Here is a 15,195-nt window from a genome sequence, read left to right as displayed (position 1 = left end):
TTCTTATTACATGCTGGGATACAATTTGGGGCTGAGGTACCCCAAATCAACTATAAGGACTAGAGGCTCTCATACTGACTCACCACTGACATTGTACCCACATCCTGTTTCTTCTCCATGCTTGAGCTGTATTTATCAAGCAGCCACAGAGAATAAGAGCACCAATAAATGGGTCATCCTTACATCCCCTTTGGAACATAGTAAAAATGATTTCCTCTGCCTGAGACATCCCCCACTCCCAGTGCCAGCCCCCTCCATGTCCTGGCTAATTCACAGTCATCAGTGTAAATGCAGCACATATACCTCATCTTTTGTCCAATTAGCTTCTTCAACTTCTCAATCTGGGTTAGAAACTTCTCTCTGCAGTGATATGACCTCCATGTCTTCTCTACATCACAGCATTTATAAATCTGACTTCTTTTTTAAATATTTTATTCATTTATTCATAAGAGACATAGAGAAAGAGGCAGAGACATAGGCAGAGGGAGATGCAGCCTCTCTTGGGGATCCTGGTGAGGGTCTCGATTCCAGGACCCCGGGATCATGTCCTAAGCCAAAAGCAAATGCTCAACCACTGAGCCACCCAGGAGTCCCTATAAATCTGACTTCTAATCATTCTTCCCCTGTTTGTATTCTTAGCTGAACTGCATGCAATGTGAGGGCAGGGACCAGTTCTTGGGCGTGTGCTGTATGTGCCAGTATATAATTACATACTTCCTGGTATATGTGACCACTGGGAAATTGGTTTTTGAGCTAGTGTTGAAAATGTTAGAAGCTGGATGGCAGCTAAAACTGAGGAAGGATGAGACACAATGGTGGGTGCGTACAAAGACAGTTTGCAATTCCAGGGTGAAGACAGAGATTCCTTTTCCTTGACTGAAAGCTCTGGAAGACCTGCATGAAAGCAGAATCCATCCAATTTTAAAGACCCAAGAAATAGTCTTTGAAATGCCTGATAACTTAGTCACAAGGATGCTAACAAATTGTTACTTCGAATGTTAATATTTATCTAATGTCATACTATTTTACTAATCATGTAATTTCTATGTATGTTCCTACATAATGATAGAATAATAACCAATTTGATTTATTCATATGGAAAAACAATTTTAATAATTATATTCAACAGTGAACATTGAAAATGATTCAAGTATCCAGCACAAAGGGATCAGTTAAATTAATCAAAGCATATCGATACAACAGAATAGTACCTATATGCAGACATTTAAAAATATTACCTAATGAGGAGTGCAGGATTGGGCAAAATGGGTGAAGGGGAATGGGAAGTACGGGCTTCCTGTTATGGAATGAATAAATCAAAGGATGAAAGTTACAGCCTAGGGAATACAGTCAATAATACCATAATAGCATTGTAGGAGCACTGATGGTGGCTGGCTACAGTTGTGTTTAGCATAACATAATATATGGACTTGTCCAATCACTATGTTGTATACCTGAAACTCATGTAACAGTGTGTGCCAACTAGGTTTCAATTTTTTAAAATTATGTAATTGTGTATTTACTGATAGATAAATATTTTCAAAATTTTTAAAAATTGAAAAATATGTCACAAGCTATGAAATAGTATGTATAATATAAAGTGGTATATGAAACTAAAAGGACATGTAGCTTTATGAAGGGGTTACAGGTGATCGAAATTTTTTTCTTAATCCACACCTATATTTTCTCAAGTTTGTTAAATGAACATATGATATTTTGCAGAAAGAGAAAAATCTAAGGAGAAACTAAGCAATTTTTAAAAGGTCAGTGTCTAATCTATCTTCCTGTATACTGAGTTATTATGAGACACAAATGAGATAAATATGCATGAAAGCACAATAAAAACTAAAATATGTTTTTGAAGCATTGTTATTAACATGATGAATATGATGAATAATATTTTTGGAGATTTGGTCTGGAGGTGGGGTGGGGAGGAAACAAAGCCTATAGTACAAAGATTGGTGTGTCCGAGGTGGTCAGGGGTTCCCGGATTCCCCACACAGTGTTAAGAACGGAACTGCAGCCACGTAGAGAATCCCAGCTTCTGCTGTGCTGACCCACCTCCCCTGCACCAGCCTCTGGGCCAGCAGCCACGCCCGTGTTCCCAGCCAGTCTGCAGACAGAACCTTTTGTGGTTCTGTCGACCCACCTCTTCTTTGTCAATACTGACTTCATCTTCAAAGGCTAATCCTTTGGATTTGTTTAAAGATGTAGAGCTTTTAAAATCTGAGCCAGCTTTAGAGAACAGTCGCCTCCCTTTCCTGGATAGGCTGAGTCCCCGCTCATTTACGCCAGGGGAAATTTACGCATCTCTTCTCACCAGCTCGCCTAGGTCCTTGCTAATTCCCTAATCATATTGAATTATTTGGAGTTTACTGTGTCATCCCTGGTCACCTACAGATTCCCTCACTTCATTACTCCTTGGCCAAACTGTCTTTGGAAGGCTCCTGTGACAGATTTATATTCTGAGCAACAGACAGGAATGTGTTTCTCTGCTTTTCCTTTGCTTGTACCACATAAACATGTCCCAGGACACTCCCAGGCAGGAGCCGCTGGTCAGACCTTGTTCATAGAGGGGCTCCCAGAGAGGAATCTTCTGAAAGGGGAGGTCACTGGCAAGGGGATGGGATTACCCACCAAGGGCCTGATGCATGAAAGGTGTGTTTAAATTTCAATGTGCGTCCTGAAAACTGAACTATTTGTTTTGTAGAAACATCTAAGACTTAAATGCATGTATTGGAGTTACTGGTGTCTAAAAGAAGCTACTTCAACTTTTGGGTTTCAAACAATACTTTCCTATATGTGCTGGCACACTTTAGCTAAACTTATCAAATAGAGATTGCACATCATTGATTAGTAATTTGGTAGAAATACATTTAATAGAAATATGTATATTATAAGGAGTATACGATATTGACACTGGTGTTATTATTGTTTTTGTGCTCTTCTTGCACTGCAGCATGGAATGAGACAAGGTTTTCACCCTGAAGAGTTAGAGTCTATCAGGAAATGTGGGTATACAAATAAACAAATAAATGTTACCCCATGACTGGTATATCATAGAATTATAAATAAAGCATTGTAGAACTGCAGACAAAGCAGTAACTAAGTAACTTGATAACACTGAAAATACTTTTGCTCAGATGGGAAACACTTGTAATGGATCTTAAAGTATGTATAAATGGAGTCAGCCCAGAAAAGGAGAAGACCTCCCAGAAGGAGGAAACATCATGAGGAAAGGCATGGAGGTATAAAGAGGCAGGATTTATTTGAGAAATACTGAAAAGTTTGGCTCATCAAAGACAGCAGACAATCAACAGTGGTGTTTTGCAAACTGGACGGTTTGTGTAACTGGACTATTTTTTTAGATCAATGGTTCTGGCATTTGTGAGAGAGGTGTATGGGTAGATAAAATAGACTGGTAGATGGAAGAACAATCAGGAGATGGTCACAGGATAGTGACTATAAGAGCTTAAACCGAAGCCAAACTGTGGGGATGGAAATTGGGTCAAATTCAAGCCAAGTTTAGGACACATACTGGACAGAATTTAGGGTTAATTAGAAGCAAGGGTGTGCAATAGAGGAGTCTATGATGCCTTAGAAAATAGGGTAAATAGAAAAGGAAAGCACATTTACTGGCTACTCCCTGTACCCTATTCATTATAACTGAACTCAAGAATGCAAGAGATGAGGATGGTTTGAGGTTAAGGTAGTGTGTAAAAGTATAGTTGTATTAACTTGGAGGCACCTCATACTGGCAGTTCTTGCTTTGTGTGATAGTAAGGGACTATAAAAAAGACTGGGCAAGCTGCATTCACACAAATACTAACAATCTAGGAAATCAATTACAATTGTTCTGTGACTTTTAAAAATTTTTTCGTGAAACTATCAGAAACTCTTATTGTAGGCTATAAACATATAGGAAATGAGAAAATAGGAAAACTCACATTTATTTAATATATTGTAACTTACCCAACTAGGGCCCGGCAGAATGGCTCCCGCAAAAGAAGGGTGGTGAGAAGAAGAAGGGCCATTCTGCCATCAATGAGGTAGTGACCAGAGAATACACCATCAACATTCACAAACGTATCCATGGAGTGGGTTTCAAGAAACGTGCCCCTCGGGCACTCAAAGAGATCCGGAAATTTGCCATGAAGGAGATGGGAACTCCAGATGTGCGCATTGACACCAGGCTCAACAAAGCTGTCTGGGCCAAAGGAATAAGGAATGTTCCATACCTTATCCATGTGCAGTTATCCAGAAAACGTAAGGAGGATGAAGATTCACCAAACAAGCTCTACACGCTGGTTACCTACTTACCTGTCACCTCTTTCAAAAATCTATAGACTGTTAATGTGGATGAGAACTAATCGCTGATTGTCAAATAAAGGTATAAAACTGCAAAAAAAAAATCATAACTTAAGACATTTGAAGGGAATTAAAGTATCTTACCTGACAGGAAAAAAAAAAAAAGAGCTTATCAAGAGTGATTGCCTTCTTCTACTTATATAACTTGATATAGAGGTAGTCTTTTTTTTTTCTTTCTAAGCTTTAGTCAATTTTCATACTCCCTTCTAAGTTTGGGTCAGCTTCTAACACTTTATCCTTGGTGCTTTCAATACTGTGAAATATCTCTGAAAGTTCCTTCAGTGTGAAGTTCCTTGCTCGCGTCACTTCTCCCGGACATCATCTTATTTTTTGTGACAACCATTTTCCTCATTTATGTCAGTAAGTTTGTCTTCACTAAGTTCCTCGGGCCACATGCCTAGGTTTCCCTATAAGCAGCAGTGGAACATGCCTCCCGTCAGCTATTTTGTCCACTTACATTTCATTCATGTTTTACTCAAGTATTGTCATATTTTAGAGGGGCTTTTTTTTTTTTGCTTCACTTTTATCTTTGCTGGCAATTTCTGCTTTTGATTATCTATTTTGTAAAATACCATGTAGGTTTATCACCGGGAGACAAGGAGGTGACACAACTACATGTTTTGCTGTCTGTGCATAAACTGAATAATAGGTACACCATGATGGCAGACTTTAAAATATATGATGTGCACTTCTAATCATGATACATATCTGTATTTTTGGACTTAAGAGATAACTGTGAAGTTTACACAATCATTCATAATTCACAGATCATGATAACCAAAGCTTGAGCCATCTTTTTGGGGCTGGTGTTATTTAACTAAACTATGGAAACAGAAACTTATATATATTGGAGCCATGCAAAGAGAGGACTACTTGTGGCCATCCAAGTGACACAAATAATAGTTATGTCTTTGGGAGCAAAGAAAAAGTTTTAGGAAGTGTGGATGCATCACTAATGTCAAATACTGACCTCCAGGGAGGTAAAAGGAATGAATCTCACTTTGTCCATTGAGAACCTTAAAGACTAAGTTATGAGGCAAAGATCTAAGTGTAATAGATTTCAAGAAAAATACCAAAACTTTGATAAAATGAATATTAAAAATATTTTAAGAAATTTGGCAATGATAGGAAAGAGGGAGTTAAGATACCAGAATGAGAGGAAGGCATTTAACTTTAAGGTGAAAATGTCTTTCTTTCTTTTCTTTCTTTTCTTTCTTTTCTTTCTTTCTTTCTTTCTTTCTTTCTTTCTTTCTTTCTTTCTCTTTCTTTCTTTCCCTCTTTCTTTTTTTTTTTAAGATTTTATTTTTGGGGATGCCTGGGTGGCTCAGTGGCTTAGTGCCTACCTTTGGCCCAGAGCACAATCTTGGAGTCCCAGGATCGAGTCCTGCATCGGGATCCCTGCAGTGAGCCTGATGCAGCACTTGATTCTAGGACCCCAGGATCATGTCCTGAGCCAAAGGCAGATGCTCAACCACTGAGCTACAGAGGCATCCTTAAGGTGAAAATTTCCATTGACCATGAAAGAACCTAAATGTGCAGGTATGATTCTAAGAGATATTGTCAACAACTTCTAATATTTAGATGCAACTCATCTACAATAGTGCCCATGAATATAAATTCCTATGTGTTTCACGAATTCAATCCTCAGGAAAGAAATTAGATTTGTCTGATGTTTTCCCTCTGAGAACTCACCAGCTCTTATTTTGGTGACCCTCAGGTCAACACTGGCCAGTAGAGATTGTTGTTATAATTAATGTGATGCTTGAACAGAATAATAGCACTCTGTCTTGAGATCTTTCTAACAGACTTTCAGACAACTTTCTGGCAGCTGCAACATGGAGAGCCAGAAATCAATAGGCAATAAATAAAATGGTTTCAGTTATGGCAAAATAGACACCAGCCATCCAGAAATCACAGTAGATGAAAAATGTGTTTTCCTTGGACCACTGTTCAATTTTCAATTTCATTACCTCAAATTAATAAGCATTTTGTTAAGACAAGAGCCAAAGGATTTAGTATTCAAATATCAACTTTTACCACTTAGTAACTGACTAAGTTTGGACAGATTATTGAATATCATTCATCTATAAAGTTATATACCAACATCTATCTCATGCAGCTGAGGTGAAGATTAGGTGAAATTATATAAGGCCTTGATTATCATTTTGTATTAGCTTGGAAGACAACTAAAAAATGTCAGTTCCCTTCCAATCAATAAGAGATTTGAGCCCAGATTTCAGTGCAAGAATTAGGATGATAGACTTGCATGAAAATATGACTGGAACATGCATGGTTATAATGCCATTGAAGCTGAAACACCTTTTATACTCCTGGATTTGTTTCAATAAAACAGCCCCACAATAGATTCCTTAACAAAACCACCAGAGTTATCTTATTCATGCCTGTTCTGGCTTGCCTTTAGAAGAGAATGTTCAATCAAGTTCATTTCTGCCCACCAGGAGTCAAAAAGTTTCCTCATCCAACTGTTCTCCAATAACAACAGGACACTGCTATCCACAGGCACAGTTATACTGAAAATCTGCTCAGAGACCCTCCAGAGTTTCAACTTACTCTGTCCTCATCATAACCAGGTGATACATTTGTTCACTCATCGTTTGTCTCCCCACTGTCCACCCCTCCAAAGACAAGCTTATGTAAGCAAGGATGTTATGGTGCTCCTTGCTGTACCCCAGTGTCCACCACAGGATATATAGGTAGAATAAAGGAAGGAATGAGCAATTGTATAAAGTTCACAGAACACTACAAAGAAACCAAATCGACATTTCTCAAAAAAAAGGCATGCAAATGACTGACAGATATATGAAAAAGTACTCAACATCATTCATCATCAGGAAAATGCAAATCAAAACCACAGTGAGATGTCACCTCACATCTATTAGGATCACTATTTTTATTAATTTTAAAAAAGATTTTATTTATTTATTTGAGAGAGAGAAAGAGAACAAGTGGTGCAGAGGGGCAGAGGAGAAAGAGAGAGAGAGTGAAAAAAGCAGACTCCCCACTAAGCAGGAAGTCTTACTCAAGGGCTTGATTTGAGGACCCTGAGATCATGATCTGAGCCAAAGGCAGACATTTAACTGACTGAGCCACCCAGGCACCCCTAGGATGACTATAATAAAAGAAAGTGTTGGCAAGGATATGGAAAATAGAAAACTCTGGTGTGCTATAGGTGGGAAGGTAAATGGTTCCAGCCATTATGGAGGGCAGTATTGAGATTCCTCAAAAAATTAAAAATAGAAATACCATACAATCCAGGGATCCCACTTCTGGGTTATATATTCAGAAGAATTAAAGTAGGATCACAGTTTATTGCAGTAACATTCACAATAAGTAGCCAAGGCACAGAAGTAACTTAAATGCCCATTGACTAACGAGTGAAGAAAGAAAATGTGTTATGTACACACAAGGGAATGTTATTCAGCCTTTAAAAAGAAGGAAATCTTGCCATTTGCAATAGCATGGATGAACTTGGAAGATATTATGCTAAGTATAATAAGCCAGATACAGAAGGACAAATACTATATGATACCATTTATATGAGGAATCTAAAATAGTAATCTCATGGAAGCAGATAACAAAACAGTAGTTACCATAGGCTGAGAGAGAGACAGGGAAGAGTAATCAAAAGATACAAAGTTTCAGTTATGCAAGATGACTAAATCCTGCAGATCTTCTGCACTATGCCAATAGTTAATAATGGTTATACTATATGCTTAAAATTTTGCTAAGAAGATAGATCTTATGTGAAGTGGTCTTATCAGAAAATAATAATAACAACAACAATAATAAAGGTACAGGGAAACTTTGAGAGGTGATGGAATTGTTTATGTCATAGATTGTTATGATGATTTTAAGAATGTATACTTATCTCCAAACTCATCAAGTCCTAACATTAAATATGTAGAGTTTTTTTGCATGTCATACCAAAAATAAAAAACATAGAATACATATAATGTCCTTTTATTGGAGAAGTCAAGAAAGGAAAGCAGAGAGGACCAATGAATTGCCAGAAGCCTACACCCAAACCACTTGACTCCTATTGGGCCCTTGCAAAGCCCTAGACTCTTCTACTGGTCCAGCCTTGAACAGTGCACAGACATCAGCATCTCCCTGCAAAGCCACGGGATGGGATGGATGTGGACCGCTATGTGGATGCTGCCTTTAGGCTGAAGACAATGCCATGGCTACTTTGGAGAGCTTGTGCTACTTCTGGTGATTGCTCCCACCAGGAATGTGCTGGAAGCTGTGGGGGTGGGGGTGTTCCCCTGCCAGAAAGAGGAAGGCCAAAGGCTCAGGATGAAGTGCGGAGAGACTGAATTTCCAAAGGCATAACAGGGGCCTTCTGGCCCCCACCCCCACCCTACCATGAAGTATTGCAATTGGCCCTGTCAGCTTGGTATTTGAAAGAAATGGGTCGGGCTATGGGGCCAGATAAATCACAGCGATTTGAAATGTCGCTTTGTTCTCCTATCGTGCTTGAATTTCTTCCATGTTACAATAGATCTTCTCTCCTTGCCCAAGCCAAATTGAATCCCTCTTTTTCTGCTGTTGGAGGAGCTCAGGGTAAGGTTGCCGGTGCACTAATATTGGGACCTTTCCCAAAAGCCTGTCTCTCCACCCCTCCCGGCAGTCTCCCTGCATCTCTTGCCAATCACAAGGAAAGACTTCTGGGTTGTTACCAGTTTGCAAAACATCTGCTTTTGCTATTTGGCATAGTGTGGGGTTGGGGTGACAGGGGATTTGATTGGCCTCACAGGACTTATTATATTTGATACATTGTGTGTCAGACTCGGGACCCCTCCCCTAACTTGTTCCCATGCTCTGCATTCAACCTTGTGACTGGCTTGTTATCAGCTTTGTTTTTCCAAGGCCCAGAGTTCTAGGGTTAACGGTCCTTTTTCTGCCAGTACCTCTTGGTTCCTTCTTCTTGTACTCTCTTCTTCTTAATAAATATGAGAAGCTGCTGGCTTTTTTGTTCTTGGTCATCTTCTGGGGTTTCAGAGGAAGGAGTTGTCCATAAAAGAGACTCCTGATTTACAGATCATCTCCTTATACTCAGTCAGGGCCAACATTCCTCAGCTCTGTGTCCACATGTGTGCTTAGCTGGCCAAAGGTCCATCCAGACAGCAGGGATGGCGGCTCCAGGATCCAGTAAAATCAGCAGTCCTGTGGCCTGGAATGCCCTCTTCCTTTCCTTCTGCCCATCTGCATCTTTCCCAAACTTCTCTTCCTGACTCAATCCTCACCTCATATGGGAAGCCTTTCCTGACCCTCACCCTTCTCACCTTCCCTGCCATCGCATTTAATCACTGTGCACATCACTCACGTAGCTCCTGCCTGGTTGCCTCCCACGTCGATGGCTGATCTTTTCCATGGGACAGAGAAAGGGCCAACCAGAGCTTCAGAATTAGTCATACCTGGTGATGGATCTCCATTATACCTTGTCTGAGTTTGCAAAGGCTGCCACAACAAAGCAGCACAGGCTGGCTGGTTTAAACAACAGAAACTGTTTCCTCACAGGAAATTTGAGTTATCAAATTGTCCACAGCAGTTTCTTCTGAGGTCTATCCCCTTGGCTTGTGGATGGCAACCTTTCTCCTGTGTCTTCCCTTTTTTTGTGTTTGTATCTAAATGTCCTTTTCTTAGAAAAACACGAATCATATTGAATCAGAGCCCACTGTCAGGACCTCATTTAGTCTTAGTTATCTCTTTAAGACTCAGTCCCCAAATACAGTCCTATCTGAGGTATTGAAGTATCTGAGGTATCTGAAGGTATTACGTCTTCAGCATATGGGTCTTAGGGGACACAATTCAGCCTATAGGATAGCCTTTGATTAGAGCAGGGGTTTATAACCTAAAGTTAATGTTACTTCATCTGTAAAATGAGTTAATAATCCCTCCTAGGACTGCAAAGATGGAACAAAATCATCTATGTCAAGAACCTGACATAAAATAAATTTTCAAGAGACCTGTTCTTTTCCCACTGTCCCCATTCCACTGTGACCTCCCTCCTTTTCAGGGCATGGGCTGTGCTTCTTCATGTCAATCAATAGATATTGTTTCCCGCATTTTAATGCAGGCAGATTGAGTACCTTATTGACTCCTGGGTGCCTCTTTCTGCTCTAGTTAACTGTAATCTCTCCAAAGGAAACAATCGACAGGGTAGCACAATGCAAGAAAGACAAGAGGCACAGTGACTATGGGTGCCAACACTGGAGTCAGCCTTTGGGGAAGTTACTAAAGCTTCTTCTGTCTCAGTTCTCCTCCACGAAAGAAGGCTGGGTAATGTACATTAGCGAGATTGTTGCATGGATCAAGTGAGGAACTCTGTGCAATGGCCAACACATTGTGAGTCCTCTTTGATAATCATTGCTACCATATTTGTTGTTGGGACATGTTTAGCATTGTCCATAAGAATCTGAGCTAGTCAGTTTGCCCTATTCAATGTGCAAATATGTTGTAAAACTTAATCAAACAAAACAAAGAAACTGGATACTATTTCATCAGCCTATAGGCTGTGTGCCTAAACATAGCCTGCCTTGGGTGAAATTGGCAACTATCTGCTTGTCATATAAAGCCCCAGTATGCTGCTGCTTCCATGGCCAAACATAGCCAAATAGCCCTACCCCCAACTTCTCCTTTGGGTTGAAGTCACCACAGCCTTTGCTAAATTTTAGTAGCTGGCCTAGAACAGGAGGTAACCTGCCAAGCATCAATTCAGCCCTGGCTGAGAGAAGGGCCTGAACAGTGGCATTAAGAATAGATAGGGGGGGGCACCTAGATGATTCAGTGGTTGAGTGTCTGCCTTTGGCTCAGGTTGTGATCCTGAGGGTCCTGGGATCGAGTCCTACATTAGGTTCCCCTCAGGGAGCCTGCTTCTTCCTCTGCCTATGTCTCGGTCTCTCTCTCTGTCTCTCATGAAGAATTAAATAAAATGTTTAAAAAAAAAAAGAATAGGTAGGTTTCTGAGGGGAGAGTTAGAGTGTACCTACAGTTAGGGAGTCCCCAAGACCACTCTCACTTTTGACACAAATTGGAAGTTCTGGGGTCTCCAAGACTACCATTGGTTCACTAGGGGGACTCACAGAACTCACTGCATGTGTACTAATTTGATTGCTTATTTTACCACTATTTGTACCTTCTAATAAACTTGTACAGAACTACATAACATAAGAGTTAGCAAAGTCCAGTTCTTCCTCAGGCCAGTCACTTTCTATCAGTATTCCATCCTGAGGAAGATTTAATGCAATCTGCCAATACATTTGATCATCCATATCAATATCATAAGAGTTATTCCCATAACATAGTTGAATCTTAACCACCAATGCCAGTACTAATACCATATTGCTGGATGGTGATAAATGTACCCTGAAACTAAGAGTCAGAAGGTGCATCATTAGAATCCCACTCAGTTATGAATCATTGGCCCAGTCCAAGGATGCTTGCAAGGGAGGTCATTCACCAGGAAAAGAAGTAATAATACCTTGGAGAGAAAATAGGCCTTTGATAAGGGAAGAGGTGGCCCAGCCTCTCCTATTCTGGATATTGAGTGGTCTGGAGAGAGTTCCCAGGAGGTGAGGCTTAAATAATAGTGTGGTGGATTGAATAATGGCCCCCCAAGAAGTCCACGTCCTAATCCTTGTGAATTTGTTACCTTGCATAATAAAAGGGATTTTGCAGATGTGATTAAGTGAAGGATCCTGAGATAGGGAGATTATCCTGGATTATCCCAGTGAGCCCAATGTCATCAAAAGGCAAGAGAGTCTGAGAGAAAGATCTGACAGTAGAAGCAGAGGCCAGAGACAGAGAATTGAAGATGCTATGTGCTGTCTTCAAAGATGGAGGGAAGGGCTGTGGGCCGAGGAATGCAGGTAGCTTCTAGAAGCTGGGAAAGGCCGGAAAACAGAGTTTCTCTTAGAGCCTCCAAAAGGACCACAGCCTTGTTCACACTATCATTTTAAAACTGATAAGCCCATAACTGAAAGATAACATATTTGTGTTGTTTTAAGCCACCATATTTGTAGCAATTTATTATAGTGTCCATAAGAATAGCATCAGCTATGGAAAGGTAGTGAAGAAGGACCACATCTACCTGTGGCCCAGGGGGATCTATAAACAGAGAAAGCACTCCTCTTAAGGGTGCTTAGTCTGGTATCCTTAGTCCACAGGTAAGATGGAGGAAGCCCTCAGGCCCTCTGAAACTGTAAAATTCTATATGTGGGCAATTTTCAGGAAAGAGATGGCCCAGGGATCTATGACACCACAATGGGTAAGAGCTACTACCTGAAGAGAAAATCCAGTTGAGGAAGAGATCCAAAGTCAACAGAGATAAATAATGTCAGAAGTCAGATGGAAGAGAATATTGGGTAGGCTGCAGGCTGGTGTAGTTGCCTGTTCCTCATGGGGGATTGAGAATATGATCCTGATTGAACAGAGCTGTATAAAGAAGAGGACAGAAATTAGCTTCCCCCATTCTGAAAAATTTACTACACCCCACGATATGAAAAATAATAGATATCTAACATTTCCAGGAATCATAAGGAAGCAGCAATAGTCTTCAGTTGCCTTTCACTCTGGTCCTGAGGCAAGTCTCTAATATGGATCCAGAGAGCCAGGATATTCATGCCAAGGCATCATCCCCCAAAACCCCAGCTAGCCAGGGTTTCCCCAGTCCCATTAGAACCACACCCGTTAGGGGATGTGGGCCAGCTCAGAGTCAGAGTAGGGCAAGTTATTGCTGTGGGAAGCAGAGGCTCCCAAAAGTTCCTGAAGGCAGAGGGGAGAAGTTTCTTCTTGTTTGCTAACTAGCTGCTAAATTATCATTAATGATCTAAGTGTAAATAAATCAAAGCCACATGCTCCCTTTTAATCCAAATGAACAGAGAGTTCTAAATTAAAGGAAACCATTCCTGTGGATGGAGTAATCCAAACTTCAGTGTGGCATTTGTAAAATCCAGTGATATCTAATGGCTCCCCAAATGAAGTGGGAGGGGACAATGTAGTGAAAGCCAATTTCCCAGGTGTCTCTGTTTAGCTGAACCTCAGTGACCTTGGAAAAAGGGGTCCATAAGAAAGGTCACCAAGGGAAGTGACCATGTTAGAAGTCTTCTAGTCTAGGAACCTCAGCACTCCTAGGAGCTCTACATATTGTCAAGCAGATGGAGAGTGCCAGTAGCATTATTCAACCTGGATCACTGAGCAACTGTCAGTACATAACTCTGAGCATACAGTTGTATTGATCACACTCATGTATGTTGCTTAGTGTGACTGCAAAATAAATAGACAACTGGAGTCTGTGCATTTGTGTTTGTGCACGTTCATAATGTGTGGAGAAATGAAGTATGTGAGAGAAAGTCTTAGCTAGTAGGAGAGAAAATATGTTTTCTCCATCACATAATAGTTTTTCCATCAAGTCACAAAAATGTTAGGTTGGAAATCTGGTCCAGTTGACTCACCTAATGGACTGGCAAGGACTCCAAAGTACAAAGAGATGTAGGGCCCTCTCAAGTCCCAGGGAGCTAACTGAAGCTCTTCTAAAATGTGGAAATTGAAGGAAAGTGTTCATGGCTCAACATGAGCTTTCTCACCCCTGGACATTTGCACCAGCCATTCCTTCTATCTTGACTGCTCTCCAGAAATCCTCATGGAGCATTCTCTCATTTCATCCAGGTCTCTGCTCACAGCTTGACTTATCAGAAAGGTGGTCCCTATCCACCCCATCTAACACACACACACACACACACACATACACACACACACACACACACACACCATATTTAAGGGCAATAAATAGTGCCTTACAGATAGTAGGCATTTAATGCATACCTGTTGAAGGTTGTTGAATGACCAGGCAATGATGCCTCATTGTGGCACACTTCCTGGATAGCAGATGCATGACAGTTGAGAATTCCACCATCTTAATTTGATATGCTGTAAAATCTGCATGACCTAGGAAGTGAGAAGGCACTGGCCTATACTCAAGGAGCTCATTATCTAGTTGACAATGCAAGGATTGCATATACAAAACTAATTAATTTAGCACAGCCTCACCCACTAAACAGTCAAGATCCTGTAGGGGAGATAGAAGACAATGCAATTATGGGAGTCAGTATGGATGGAAAATTTTAAGTGAGTTCAAGAAAGGAAGAGACCAGTATGGGCCAGGAAAGTCTTCCCTGTGTGAGTTAAGCCTTAACAGGAAAAACACATGCTGGCCACATGGTACCTAAGCCAGGCTGAGAGGTGGGCCAGGCTGGCACCTAATCAGGGCATGCATTTAGACAGAACTCCAAAACATCACTGGAGTAAGGTGGACCTAGGGTGCCATATCTTACATAAATGGCAAAATCTTCATTCATCTCCACCTTTTTCTGAAACGAAGAAAGCCTTGTGGTTTTTTTTTTTTTTTCATTTGAATATGTCTCCTCTCTACTTTCTAAGATACTTGGAGAAAATTTTGTTTACTCAGTTAGTCAGTCACTAGGTATTTCTTAAGTGCCTCTTCTGCACTGGATTTTTTCCTAGATTCTAAAGGTTCAGCTTTAGAGTCCTTCAGTTTTGTCCTTCAGGGTCTGCTCAGGGTGACTATGGGCCACAGGGAATAGCCACTGCTGGCTGTCATGAGTACTCTGAGGGCACACTACCTGGAGATCTACTCTTTGCTGAGTGTGTGTGTATCTGTGTGTGTGTGTGTGTGAATACTCAAGATATTTGCATTTTGCTATATGCATATTATACTCTACTTACATGTTTGCTTAAAAAATAGAATATAGAAAAATGCTAGCAGTCCCCAAAATGGCCTTAGGG

The 15,195-nt window shown here is 40.6% G+C and overlaps 1 pseudogene; it reads left to right on the top strand.

Annotated features, from left to right (window-relative positions):
- The first annotated feature begins 1,265 nt into the window (after window positions 1–1,265).
- LOC140598953 (large ribosomal subunit protein eL31-like) lies at window positions 1,266–4,406 on the top strand (annotated as a pseudogene).
- The last annotated feature ends 10,789 nt before the right edge of the window (window positions 4,407–15,195 follow it).

The sequence above is a fragment of the Vulpes vulpes genome, chromosome 5, assembly GCF_048418805.1.
Source record: "Vulpes vulpes isolate BD-2025 chromosome 5, VulVul3, whole genome shotgun sequence".
Lineage (NCBI taxonomy): Eukaryota > Metazoa > Chordata > Mammalia > Carnivora > Canidae > Vulpes > Vulpes vulpes.
The sequence above is the reverse complement of the archived record's forward strand: the minus strand, read 5'-3'. Positions and strand labels throughout refer to the sequence as shown.